The sequence below is a fragment of the Pan paniscus genome, chromosome 4, assembly GCF_029289425.2.
Source record: "Pan paniscus chromosome 4, NHGRI_mPanPan1-v2.0_pri, whole genome shotgun sequence".
NCBI lineage: Eukaryota > Metazoa > Chordata > Mammalia > Primates > Hominidae > Pan > Pan paniscus.
Window position 1 is genome coordinate 61,271,604 of NC_073253.2, and position 13,038 is coordinate 61,284,641.

At 38.0% G+C, this 13,038-nt stretch overlaps 1 long non-coding RNA gene across 1 annotated transcript in view; it reads left to right on the forward strand.

Annotated features, from left to right (window-relative positions):
* The window catches only part of LOC129397777 (uncharacterized), a 213,741-nt gene extending 204,377 nt beyond the window's left edge, over positions 1 to 9,364 (forward strand). Inside the window, exons 8-9 of the long non-coding RNA XR_010112196.1 lie at positions 5,945 to 6,172; positions 6,389 to 9,364. This is a non-coding gene — a long non-coding RNA (uncharacterized LOC129397777). The remainder of the gene's footprint in view (positions 1 to 5,944; positions 6,173 to 6,388) is intronic.
* Positions 9,365 to 13,038: the final 3,674 nt, after the last annotated feature.

Below are 13,038 nucleotides of genomic sequence, written 5' to 3' on the forward strand. Positions count from 1 at the left end.
CTAACCAGAATAACCAGCTTAGAGAGGAACATAAATGACCTAATGGAGCTGAAAAACACAGCTCGAGAACTTTGTGAAGAATATACAAGTATCAACAGCTGAATAGACCAAGTGGAAGAAAGGATATCAGAGTTTGAAGACCACCTTACTGAAATAAGATATGCAGAAAAGAATAGAGAAAAAGGAAGGAAAAGGAAAGAAGAAAGCCTCCAAGAAATATGGGACTTCATAAAAAGACTGAACCTACGATTGATTGGAGTACCAGAAGGATATGGGGAGAATGGAAACAAGCTAGAAAACACACTTCAGGATATTATCCAAGAGAACCTCCCCAACCTAGGAAGATAGGCCAACATGCAAATTCAGGAAATACAGAGAACACCATTAAAATACTCCATGAGAAGATCAACCCCAGGGCACATAATCATCAGATTCTCCAAGGTTGAAATGAAGGAAAAACTGTTAAGGGCAACCAGAGAGAAAGGCCAGGTCACCTACAAAGGAAAGCCCATCAGACTAACAGCAGACCTCTTGGAGAAACTCTACAAGCCAGAAGAGATGGGGGGCCAACATTCAACATTCTTAAAGAAAAGAATTTTCAACCCAGAATTTCCTATCCAGCCAAACTAAGCTTCATAAGCGAAAGGGAAATAAAACCCTTTCCAGACATGCAAGTGCTGAGGGATTTTGTTACCACCAGGCCTGCCCTGCAAGAGCTCCTGAAAGAAGCACTAAATATGAAAAGGAAAAACTGGTAACAGTCACTGCAAAAACACACCAAAATATAAAGACTGATGACACTATGAAGAAATTGCATCAACTAGTGTGCAAAATAACCAAATAGCATAATGATGACAGGATCAAATTCACACATAACAATACTAACCTTAAATGTAAATGGGCTAAATGCCCCAATTAAAAGACACAGACTGTCAAATTGAATAAGGAGTCAAAACCCACTGGTGTGCTGTATTCAGGAGACCCATCTTACACAGGCCCAAAATAAAGGGATGGAGGAATATTTACCAAGCAATTGAAAGCAAACAAACAAACAAACAAAAAAGCAGGGGTTGCAATCCTAGTCTCTGACAAAACAGCCTTTAAACCAACAAAGATAAAAAAAGACAAAGAAGGGCATTATATAATGATAAACGGAACAATTAAACAAGAAGAGCTAAGTATTCTAAATATATATGCACCCAATACAGGAGCACCCAGATTCATAAAACAAGTTTCTGGAGACCTACAAAGAAACTTAGATTACCACACAATAATAGTGGGAAACTTTAACACCCCACTGTCAGTATTAGACAGATCAATGAGACAGAAAATTAACAGGGATATTCAGGACTTGAACTCGCCTCTGGATCAAGTGGACCTAGTAGAGGTCTACAGAACCCTCCACCCCAAATAAACAGAATATACGTTATTCTCAGTGCCACATGGGACTTATTCTAAAATTCACCACATAATTGGAAGTAAAACACTCCTCAGCAAATGCAAAAGAACGGAAACCATAACAATCTCTCAGACAACAGTGCAATCGAATGAGAACTCAGGATTAAGAAACTCAGTCAAAACCACACAATTTCACGGAAATTGAACAACCTGCTCCTGAATGACTCCTGCATAAATAATTAAATTAAGGCAGAAATCAATAAGTTCTTTGAAACCAATGAGAACAAAGAGATAACGTACCATATTCTCTGGGACATGGCTAAAGTAGTGTTAAGAGGGAAATTTACAGCACTAAGTGCCCATATCAGAAAGCTACAAAGATCTCAAATCAACACCCTAACATCACAATTAAAAGAACTGGAGAGGCAAGAGCAAAATAATCCACAAGCTAGCAAAAGACAAGAAATAATTAAGATCAGAGAAGAATTGAAGGAGATAGAGACACGAAAAACCCTCCAAAACATCAATGAATACAGGAGCTCTTTTTTTGAAAAGACTAACAAAATAGACCGCTAGCTAGACTAATAAAGAAGAAGAGAGACAAGAATCAAATAGACAAAATAAAAAATCATGTCAGTGGATATCATCACTGACCCCACAGAAATACAAACTATCATCAGAGAATACTAGAAACACCAGTACACAAATAAACTAGAAAAATCTAAGAGAAATAGATAAATCCCTGGACGCATACACCCTACCAAGACTAAACCAGGAAGAAGTCGAATCCCTGAATAGACCAATAACAAACTCTGAAATTGAGGCAGTAATTAATAGCCTACTAACCAAAAAAAAGCCAATGACCAGACAGATTCACAGGTGAATTCTACCAAAAATACAAAGAGGAGCTAGTACCATTCCTTCTGAAAGTATTCCAAAGAATTGAAAAGGAGGGATTCCTCCCTAACTGATTTTTTGAAGCCAGCACCATCCTGATACCAAAACTGGGAAGAAACACAACAACAAAAAAGAAAACTTCAGGCCAATATCCCTGTTGAACATTGATGTGAAAATCCCCAGTAAAATACTGGCAAACTGAATCCAGCAGCATGTCAAAAAGCCTATCCACCAAGATCAAGTCGGCTTCATCCCTGACATGCAAGGCAGGTTCAACATACACAAATCAATAAACGTAATCCATCACATAAACAGAACCAAAGACAAAAACCACAAGATTATCTCAGTAGATGCAGAAAAGGCCTTTGATAAAATCCAACATGGCTTCATGTTAAAAACTCTCATTAAACTAGGTATTGATGGAACATATCCCAAAATAATAAGAGCTATTTATGACAAACCCAAAGCCAATATCATACTGAATGGGCAAAAGCCGGAAGCATTCCCTTTGAAAACTGGTACAAGAAAAGGATGCCCTCTCTCACCACCCCTATTTAACATAGTATTATAAGTTCTGGCCAGGGCAATCAGGAAAGAGAAAGAAATAAAGGGTATTCAAATAGGAAGAGAGGAAGTCAAGTTGTCTCTGTTTGCAAACGACATGATTTTATATTTAGAAAATGCCATCATCTCAGCCCCAAAACTTCTTGAACTGAAAAGCAACTTCAGTAAAGTCTCAGAATACAAAATCAATGTGCAAAAATCACCAGCATTCCTTTATACCAACAATAGGCAAGCAGGGAGTCGAATCCTGAATCAATAGGCAAGCAGAGAGTCAAATCATCCCATTCACAATACTACAAAGAGAATAAAAAACCTAGGAATACAGCTAACAAGGGATGTGAAGGACCTCTTCAAGGAGAACTACAAACCACTGCTCAAGGACATAAGAGAGGACACAAAAAAAATGGAAAAAAATTCCATATTCATGGATAGGAAGAATCAATATGAAAATGGCCATACTGCCCAAAGTAATTTATAGATGCAATGTTATTACCATCAAACTACCATTGACTTTCTTAGCAGAATTAGAAAAAATTACTTTAAATTTCATATGGAATCAAAGAAGATCTCATATAGGCAAGACAATCCTAAGCAAAAAGAACAAAGCTGGAGGCAGCATGCTACCTGATTTCAAACTATACTATGAGGCCACAGTAACCGAAGCAGCATAGTACTGGTACCAAAACAGACATATAGACCAACGGAGCAGAACAGAAACCTCGGACATAACACCACACACCTACAATCATCTGATCTTCGACAAACCTGACAAAAAAAGCAATGGGGAGAGGATCTCTTATTCAGTCAATGGTGCTGGGAAAACTGGCTAGCCATATGCAGAAAACAGAAACTGGGCCCTTTCCTTACACCTTATACAAAAATTAATTCAAGATGGATTAAAGACTTAAATGTAAAGCCCAAAACCATAAATACCCTAGAAGAAAACCTAGGCAATACAATTCAGGACATAGGTATGGGCAAAGACTTCATGACAAAAATGCCAAAAGTGATTGCAACGAAAGGCAAAATTGACAAATGGGATCTAATTAAACTAAAGAGCTTCTGCACAGCAAAAGAAACTATCATCAGAGTGGATAGGCAACCTACTGAATGGGAGAAAATTTTGCTATCTATCCATCTGACAAAGGTCTAATATCCAGAATTTATAAGGAAGTTAAACAAATTTACAAGGGAAAAACAACCCCATCAAAAAGTGCGCAAAGGATATGAACAGGCATGTCTCAAAAGAAAACATTTACATGGCCAGCAAACATATGAAGAAAAGCTCAACATCACTGATCATCAGAGAAGTGCAAATGAAAACCCCAATGAGATACCATCTCACACCAGTCAGAATGGCGATTATTAAAAAGTCAGGAAACAATAGATGCTGGCAAGGCTGTGGAGAAACAGGAATGCTTTTACACTGTTGGTGGGAGTGTAAATTAGTTCAACCATTGTGGAAGACAGTATGGTGATTCCTCAAGAATCTAGAACCAGAAATACCATTTGACCCAGCAATTCCATCCATTACTGGGTATATACCCAAAGGATTATAAATCATTCTACTGTGTCTATAAAGACACATGCACACATATGTTTACTGCAGCATTATTTACAATAGCAAAGACATGGAACCAACCCAAATGCCCATCAATGATAGACTGGATAAAGAAAACGTGGTACATATACACCATGGAATACTATGCAGCCATAAAAAAGGATGAGATTATGTCCTTTGCAGGAACATGGATGAAGCTGGAAATCATCATCCTCAGCAAACTAACACAGAACACCAAACAGAAAACCAAACGCTGCATGTTCTCACTCATAAGTGGGAGTTGAAGATTGAGAACACATGGACACAGAGAGAGGAACAACACATGCTAGGGCCTGTTGGTGGGTGGGGGTTGAGGAGAGGGAACTTAGAGGATGGGTCAATAGGTGCAGCAAACTATGTAACAAACCTGCACCTTCTGCACATGTATCCCATTTTTGGTTTTTTTTAAGAAATGAAAAAGTCCCTATAATCAATCTCTGTTGCTATCTTTCCCTCTATGTATCTATTATCTTCTTTCATTGCCCTAAATCTTTCCCTCAATATTTTCCCCATATTGACCAACATCTGGATTTTGTTTCTATCTGTCCTGCCTTTTTCATATTAACAAATTTCCAAGTTCCTATCCTCTCTCATATTCTGCAGTTTACATGATTCCTTCGTAAGACTTTTACCAGCTCCTAATTTATCTGTGTAGCTCCAGGGAGGTTTTATCTTATTCTGTTCATATCTCCCTCTATTTATAGTACTGCAGACAATCTAGCTGAACTTTGACTTTTGTGCTTACTCACATACCCACATCCAGTAGTAGATTCTCTGATTTCTGTCATTTCCATAAGGGTCCCTTCACCCCTGGCAGAAATTTCTTTGATATAAAATTGTGTTAAAAATAATAGAAGATATCTAAGTGGATCACGAATCTACACCCGTGATAAAATTGCATTGAACTAAATACACACACAAATGAATGCATGTAAAACTAAGGTGTATTGATTGTATCAGTGTAAAATTCCTGGTTGGAAATTTTACAGTGCTGGGGAGACTGGGTAAATGTTCAGTGGAATTTCTGACTGTTTTTTCTTATAATTGTATATGAGTCTACAATTATTTCAAAATAATTTTTTTTAAAAAGACATGGTGGAAACACAATTGAGTGTTTTGGGCTTCACTTTGTATCTTTTACTGAGTTAGCAATCTCAGACAAGATCATATATAATCATCTAGAACTTTCCCCCAACCATCCCCTACCCCAATCAGTTTTCTAGGACAGCAAGTTAATGTTATAGGCATCAGGATCCTTCAATTAAGGCCATTTCTAAATCTAAATTATTTTTCTGTCAACAGTCATTCACTGTCAGTCAATAAATAGTTGTCGAGCACCTATTGTGAATTAGGCACTCGTATAGGCACTGGAGTTACAAACAATATATTTGTTCTTGGCTTCAATGAATGTATTTTCTGAATAAAAGCATTTGTGGTATGCTAAGATCAACTGGATTTATAATTTCAATTTGCTAATATTTGCAGGCTGCTTCATCGATACTTTCTTATTTTATGTTATGATGCATCAAAGTGAACTCTGATCCCTTCAAACAGAATCATTGCTTTCAGATAAAGAAACCTCAGATCAAATATAAGCATCAAAATCTACAAAGATTTTAGAAGGTGAAGAAACACGGAAAGATCTCTGGTGATGGAGCCAGCATTGATGAACCAAGAAAAGTCTTACACATGAAGAAGCCTGTGATAAACAAGGTGACTCACCTCATCAAATGGAATGGGGATCTTCTGGCAAATCTGCCTGGGTAAACCACAACTCACAAGGGATAGAATTTCACTAAATTCTTAAGAGGTTACAGACTCTATTTCTATCCTTAAATACACTCATTATTTTATCCCTGGATATACCCAATTATAGTTTAAACTTAAATTGAATAAAAGATGATGGGAATAATTCTATTTTTATTTCAGGACTGTGCCCAGGGGAATAACAAGGAAGAAAAATGTCAGAAGAATTAGTTTCTCTCTAATTGAACAAATGTATTTATATTTCCTTGTTGATAGGCATAGATTCTCAATGAGAAACTGAAACTTATGAAGTTAATTTAAGACTCCAGTTGTGACAATGATGACAAATGCTCTTTGGTATTACGTTTTCCAATTCAACACAGGAAATGAGTTGGAATTTGTTTTGCAGTTTTTTTTTCAGCCTGTTTTGTGGAGTATTTTTTCCTGTGATCTTTAGAAACACAATGATAACATTACTAACTTTGCCAGTCATTGGCCCATCAAAAATGTTTGTATGCTTGAATGGGCAAGAAATTACATTTGATGGAGTCCCATGTGCCTCATTAACTAAATTTTTCTTTTCGGTTATTATTAAAGGACTGTAGGTGGCCAGGCACGATGGCTCATTCCTGTAATCCCAGCACTTCAGGAGGCCAAGGTGGGCAGATCATGAGGTCAGGAGACCGAGACCATCCTGGCCAACACGGTGAAATCCCGTCTCTACTAAAAATACAAAAAATTAGCCAGGTGTGGTGGTGTGTGCCTGTAATCCCAGCTACTAGGAGGCTGAGGCAGGAGAATCGCTCTAACCAGGGATTCGGAGGTTGCAGTGAGCCGAGATTGCGCCACTACCCTCCAGCCAGGCAATAGAGCGAAAGTCTGTCTCCAAAAAAGAAAGACTGTAGGTATGAGATCAGACGTGACTTTTAACTTTTAACTTTCATGTTCTTCATCTTCCATTCTTGCCACAAAAAGACTGCCGTTTCCTTCTTCACATTCAATGTGTCTCATGGGTCAGAGAATCTGTGTGGTTACACTCTTAACTAGTACAGCCACTGTTCTTCGACTACTTAAATGCTCTTATCCTTCCACTCAGTCATCCATTTGACCCCATTTCCTTTATATTCTATGCAGAATTACATGTGCAATTAGGGTTTGTTTTCATTATTACTGTTATTATTATAATCACTATTTGCCAATTCTGTTGATTACCCTTTCCATTTGTTTTTCAACAAAACTCTCTCTATACACCAACAACACTGCCTCATTCTTTTAATCTACCAGAAAAAAATTCAACTCCATAAGCAATTGGATCAATAATAGTAGGAATTCACAATTTTCAGTCTCAGTGGTTTCCTTCAACATTAAACTCCTTTTTATTTTGATTGTCCATTACTTCATAACTTTGAAATCCTCTTTCAATTTCTCTAATGTAATTTGACCAAGATTGTGGCTCGCAAGACTGAACTTTTTTGAAATATGGACATGGGGAGTCCCCACATTTTGCTAGACTACATCTTGGAGGGTGCTTGGAAAGCAGAAATGGTGGGAAATCGTTTTATTTTCTGTTTGCAAAAGCCACTTTGCAACTTGTGGTTATCCTATTCTATCACCAAGCTCCTGCCTGTATTTACAGTGGGCTTTGAAGAACCAGCTGCTGAAAGTGATAAATCAGCAGCTGAAAATGATGAATGCGAGACTGATTGGAACTCAAAGTGAAATATAGGTGCTTGTCAACAATGTTAGATTGGTAACTTGAGGTGGCAAAGAGTGGTGACTGCTGGCAAAATGTATGAATATATGTATTATAGTAGCAATTACACTTGCTTATTTCAATGTTTTTGAAGTCTTCTTATTTATAGAACATTCTGGCTTTTTATTTTGAGGAGCACTGCTAACAATAAATCAGAACCAACATTTATTGAGTGTCGATTATTATATCCCAAGTCCAGTACTAGACTGCGGAGCATTAGCTATGAAATGCCTAGTTGTGATTTCCAAGCACCACTTATGGAAAATTATGATCTGCTTTTTATATTAGTGCAGTATCTCTAGATGTAACAAGTATTCTGGATTTTAAAACCTATTTATAATGTTTGTTTCTAATGTGGTTTATGCTTACTCAAATGGAATATTTTTCAGCTTGTTCCTTTCCAAGTGGTACTTACATACCTGTTGTTCCTGGATCTTTCCATTTTGATTTTGATATATTCAAGTTGCCAATGTTCCCTGGTTACTAGTCCATGTAATGGTCTGTTCATTTGTACATAAACATTTATACAAGACGGAAAAGTTGAAGTAATTTAAATTTAGTCCATTATTTTATTCCAATGTGAATTGTGTGTCACTACACGATTTCAATGCAAGGTTATTCATTGGTTTACCTTCTGCCTTTTTATGGCTTCCAGGCATGTTTAATATCTGTGATTAACTGAATTTTTCAGGTTAACATCTGCATTTAATCACAAGTTATTACCCATTTCCTAGACTGGTCAGTGTAACATTTCAATCACTCCTTCCTTCTTTCTCCACCCATGTAGTAAAAGATTCAAAGTCAGTTATACTTTCTCTCTTTCACAGCCATCGAGCTGCACTTAAATAATATTCAAGAAAGTTATATTTCTTTTGAAGTGGTCACAGGAAGCATATGCTTAGTGTATATAAACAGAAAGAGAGTTGATGCACTGATTTGGTTGATTTACAGAGCTCTTGTATCTACATATAAACATTTTGCCTCAGAGAGAAATGAAAGGCTCTGTTGGACTCCAAAAGCCACTAGCTCCTGTGTAACAGCACTGAGATTCAAAGAGCAAGGCTTCTTTGAATTTCACATTCCCCTGTTTTTTTTTTTTTTTTTTTTAGTCTAGCTCAACAAACTTCTGAGAGTTCCCTGTTTTAGTTTAAATACTCCTTGTCTCATTTTCCAAACTCTTTAATTTTTCAAAGTCATTTGATCATGGAGAATAAAACCTTAAGGATTAGTCATACTCCCGTCTTTTTCCTACTGAATAGAATCATTCAAACCAATTCTTCCATTTTCTCTGAGTTCTCCATGAACCTATCATAAATGACTCCATTTAAGAAAAAAAAATAATATGAAAGCAGAACAGCTAAATGTGTGGTAATGTCTCGCCACTATATTTTCGGCAAACCTTGACCTAATTCAGGTCAAAATTAGCGTTTCTTCCCAAATTGAATATTTTGCTGGAGAGGGTGGGAGGGGGTAGGAATAAGCAGCTATGCTGGGCTTTTAATTGATTGGGAACTAAGATGTGAGCAATATTCTCGTGTTTTCTTCAAGTATGGGGGATACTGGACTATGACTAAAAATTATGAACAGAATTTAATACATTAAAGTGAATTAGATATTCTAATCAAATATATCTTATGACTAAGTTGTTTTGACACATTTAGTGATCACTATGATTATTGTTCTAGGAAGTTTTTAGGCACGATATATGTAAACGATCACATAATTATTGCAATTAATTTCCCCATATGTGTAGTCAAATAAAACCCTCATTATTTTCCTTAATTCATTTAAAAGCAACAGAAATCATTGTGTGCCCACTAGATGCAGGGCCTTAATTGCCCTGAAGTCAGAAGTGGCATCTTGTTCATAATTTTATCACCAGTGTCAAATGCATTGATTGATGATTACTAGGTACTTAAAGTTCATACAAAAATGAATAATATATGGAGACTGCAATAAAGAATATTTAAAATTTCCTTTTCTAGGTTCTGAATTTGTAAAATCATGTTTAATGAGGCATTTCTTTATATCAGTTCAACGTTCATCATTTTCATTCCTATATGGAAATGCAAGAAAACAAAAAAGGGTCTAGACTAAATCCTTTGTATCACTACCCTGTTTTCATCCCAGCCTCCATCTTCCATGACTTAGGTGTTCTTAACTGGTTCAATGAACTATTCTCTGTCTTTCAAGGTTCAAGTGGCTACTAATGCTCTTTGGAAGGAATATCAGCATTGAGGCCATCTAAAGTCTTGAAGCACAGGAAGGATGGGGAATTGGGGCTTGGAATTTACTATGATTTGGTGAAGGAATAGGATATGACCTGTGGGTTACATGGGTGTGAGACACCAGAGCACAGTTCTCCAGAGGTAGAATCTAAGTCCTTGAAGTCTGTGTGTCCCAGAAGCAAGAAACCTTCAGGGCAGAAAAAGCCAAGGATGGTTCTTTCTGGCTGTGATCATTTGGCCACTTGAAACCAGTTAAACCAGGTTCATACGCACTGTTGACCTTAGGGCAAGATTTCTACATCCATGAAATGGTTCTTTATTCATGCACTACTTCCCAATGAGTCCAAATACAGCCTCAGAATGATTGTTAACATAGCATTTCAGGCGGTGGCAAATACTAACAAAGTCAGGTTAAGGTTTTAGAAATAAAACCAATTCTTGACCTTGTAATAATGCAATTTCAGGGAGAATGGGGAACACTTCTTGCTCCTACTTTGACTTCCTCCTTGCCCTTTCCCAGTAAAAATTCCCCTATCCAATCTCCCCACTGATGTGTGATATTATCTTTGTCAGACAACACAACCATCCCTTCAACAATCAGAAGACATAGATTGATGCTTACACATCCTTTCCACCTTTCTTCCTATTTGTTCCCTCTTCCTGTACTTTCTCTGTTATCCCCTCATGCCCATACTTCCTCTGGGACACTTACCAGAAAAGAACTCCTCCCCAAACTGTTACCCGCACAATCTGCCTTCCTAGCTTTCTGGATCTATTAAAGTGTGGTCTAGGCCTGCAGCATCCACATATTAACCTCCGGCTTTCTTCTTAATCAATAGCAATAGGGCTTCTAACCCCTCTGTATTCCACTGCTGCAGCTGCTCTTTCCTTTTATTGAGGACTAACAGTGGTCCAGGAATAACAATAAAATACATACATATTACTATTTAATCACTTAAAAAACAACTCCAGGAGGTAAATGCTAATAATTGGGTCTAAAGAGATCAAGTAATTTGTGGAAGGACACACTTAGGGTAAGTGAGTAAGGAATTAATTCTGATCTAATCTTAACTCCTTAACTGCCTTGAGAGACCACCTTCATGTTGACTTTTATTTCAGTCTTTATATTCCTCAATCCAATACTATCTAAAAGAACTTTCTGCCAAAATAAATTTGTTCTATAGCTGCACTATTTTTATACACAACCCACTTGCCTCTTGTGGGTATTAAACACTTACAATGTGGCTAATGCAACTGAGGAAATACATTTTAAATTTAGTCTGATTTACATTTAAACAGGCACTCATAGCCATTGGCTACTGTATTGGACTGTACAGCTTCAATACCTCAGCGTCCCTAGATCTTGTCAACAGCACCTTCATGCTGACACTTTGCTTTTCCTTGGTTGAATGATCACGATCTCATGATTGTTTTCCTGTTTTCTCCTCCTTTTCTGGGGTTCCTTTCTTCCTCCAGTTTCTTACATGTAAGTTGTTCCCAGACTTCTTTTGTACATTTCCTACATTTTATTCCTGGGCATTAACATTCATTCTGATGTCTTTAAATATCTTTGTACGAATGGCCAAAATCTTTTCCTGACAAAAAACAGAGGTAATGTTCTTTCCAAAGCTCTTCTTCACATTTCCCCTGTTTCTCTGAATGGCATGGCGATTCTTTCAGTTCCTCAGATTCACAACTTCTAATTCTTCTTGGGTGCATATGCCTTTTGTTTGACTCTGTGAAATCTTTTGCCGAGTTTCAAGGATCCTGTCCTCCAAATGTCCCACGTGTGTTCCTATCTCTTTGCTTTCCCAGCTGCAACCCCATTTCTTTGTGTTTTCCCCCGAGAGAAACCAATTTAATGCTTCTATTCTCAGACTTTCGCAGCATGCAGGACTCAAATGTATACAACAGAAGAAAAAAACCCACAAGTTTTTGAAGAGCGTTTGTCCAGTGATTAATATTTTGATATCTATTGACAATCCCTTAGAACTTTAAATCTCAACAACAAAAAAGTATTGCGGATTTCCATAATTTATACAGAATTATTTGACTTCTATAAACTTTTCTGAACAGAACGATTAAATGTCAAGAATCCATGAAGCCTAGAAGATGTCTTAACAGTTTTGAGGTTTTATGAAAGCCACTTTTTTATTATATTAGACAAATGCTCTCTGAGAATCAAAGACTTTGTTTGTTTGTTGGTTTTTTGTTTTGAGATGGAGTCTTGCTCTGTCGCCCAGCCTGGCAGCCTCTGCCTCCCTTTTGCTGATTCGGAAGCAGAGCCTGGTGAAGGTCACATGACTTGCCCGTCACTTGATCAGCTTGGGGCCAGCTGGGGCCAGACGGGGTCTCCAGGCTGCAAGTCCTTGCCAGTCCTGTCCCTGCTGCCCTCTGTGACAATTTCTGCCGATTCAGCATCAACGGTTTGTCCCGCAGCTGCCGTGCCAACAAACCTCAGCCATCAGATGTTCCCTGAAGCACAGAGTCCCGTTCTCAGAAGCCAACCGAGCGGCGCTTCTGGGCAGTGCTCTCTCACTTCGTGGCCAGGACGTCGGCTGTGACTCTCCTCTTTCCTGAGGAGCATCTTCAGCTGATCCATGTCCTGCATGGTGCTGCAGGTGGGGCAGCAAGATACGCTTGTGACATGAGAGTCTTGACACATGTGCGGTAGGTAGGGTCAACACGGTGAGGTCCACAACTCGACACCAGCCCTCCAAGCCTGGGAGGCACTCCTCCTCGACTAGGCAGACAAGTATTTGGGCTTTCTCCCCAGTCCTGCAGGAGCAATCCGCTTCCTTCAGAGGATCTGTGGATTCTCTCGGCTTTCCTGGTATATTCCTGCAGTAGTT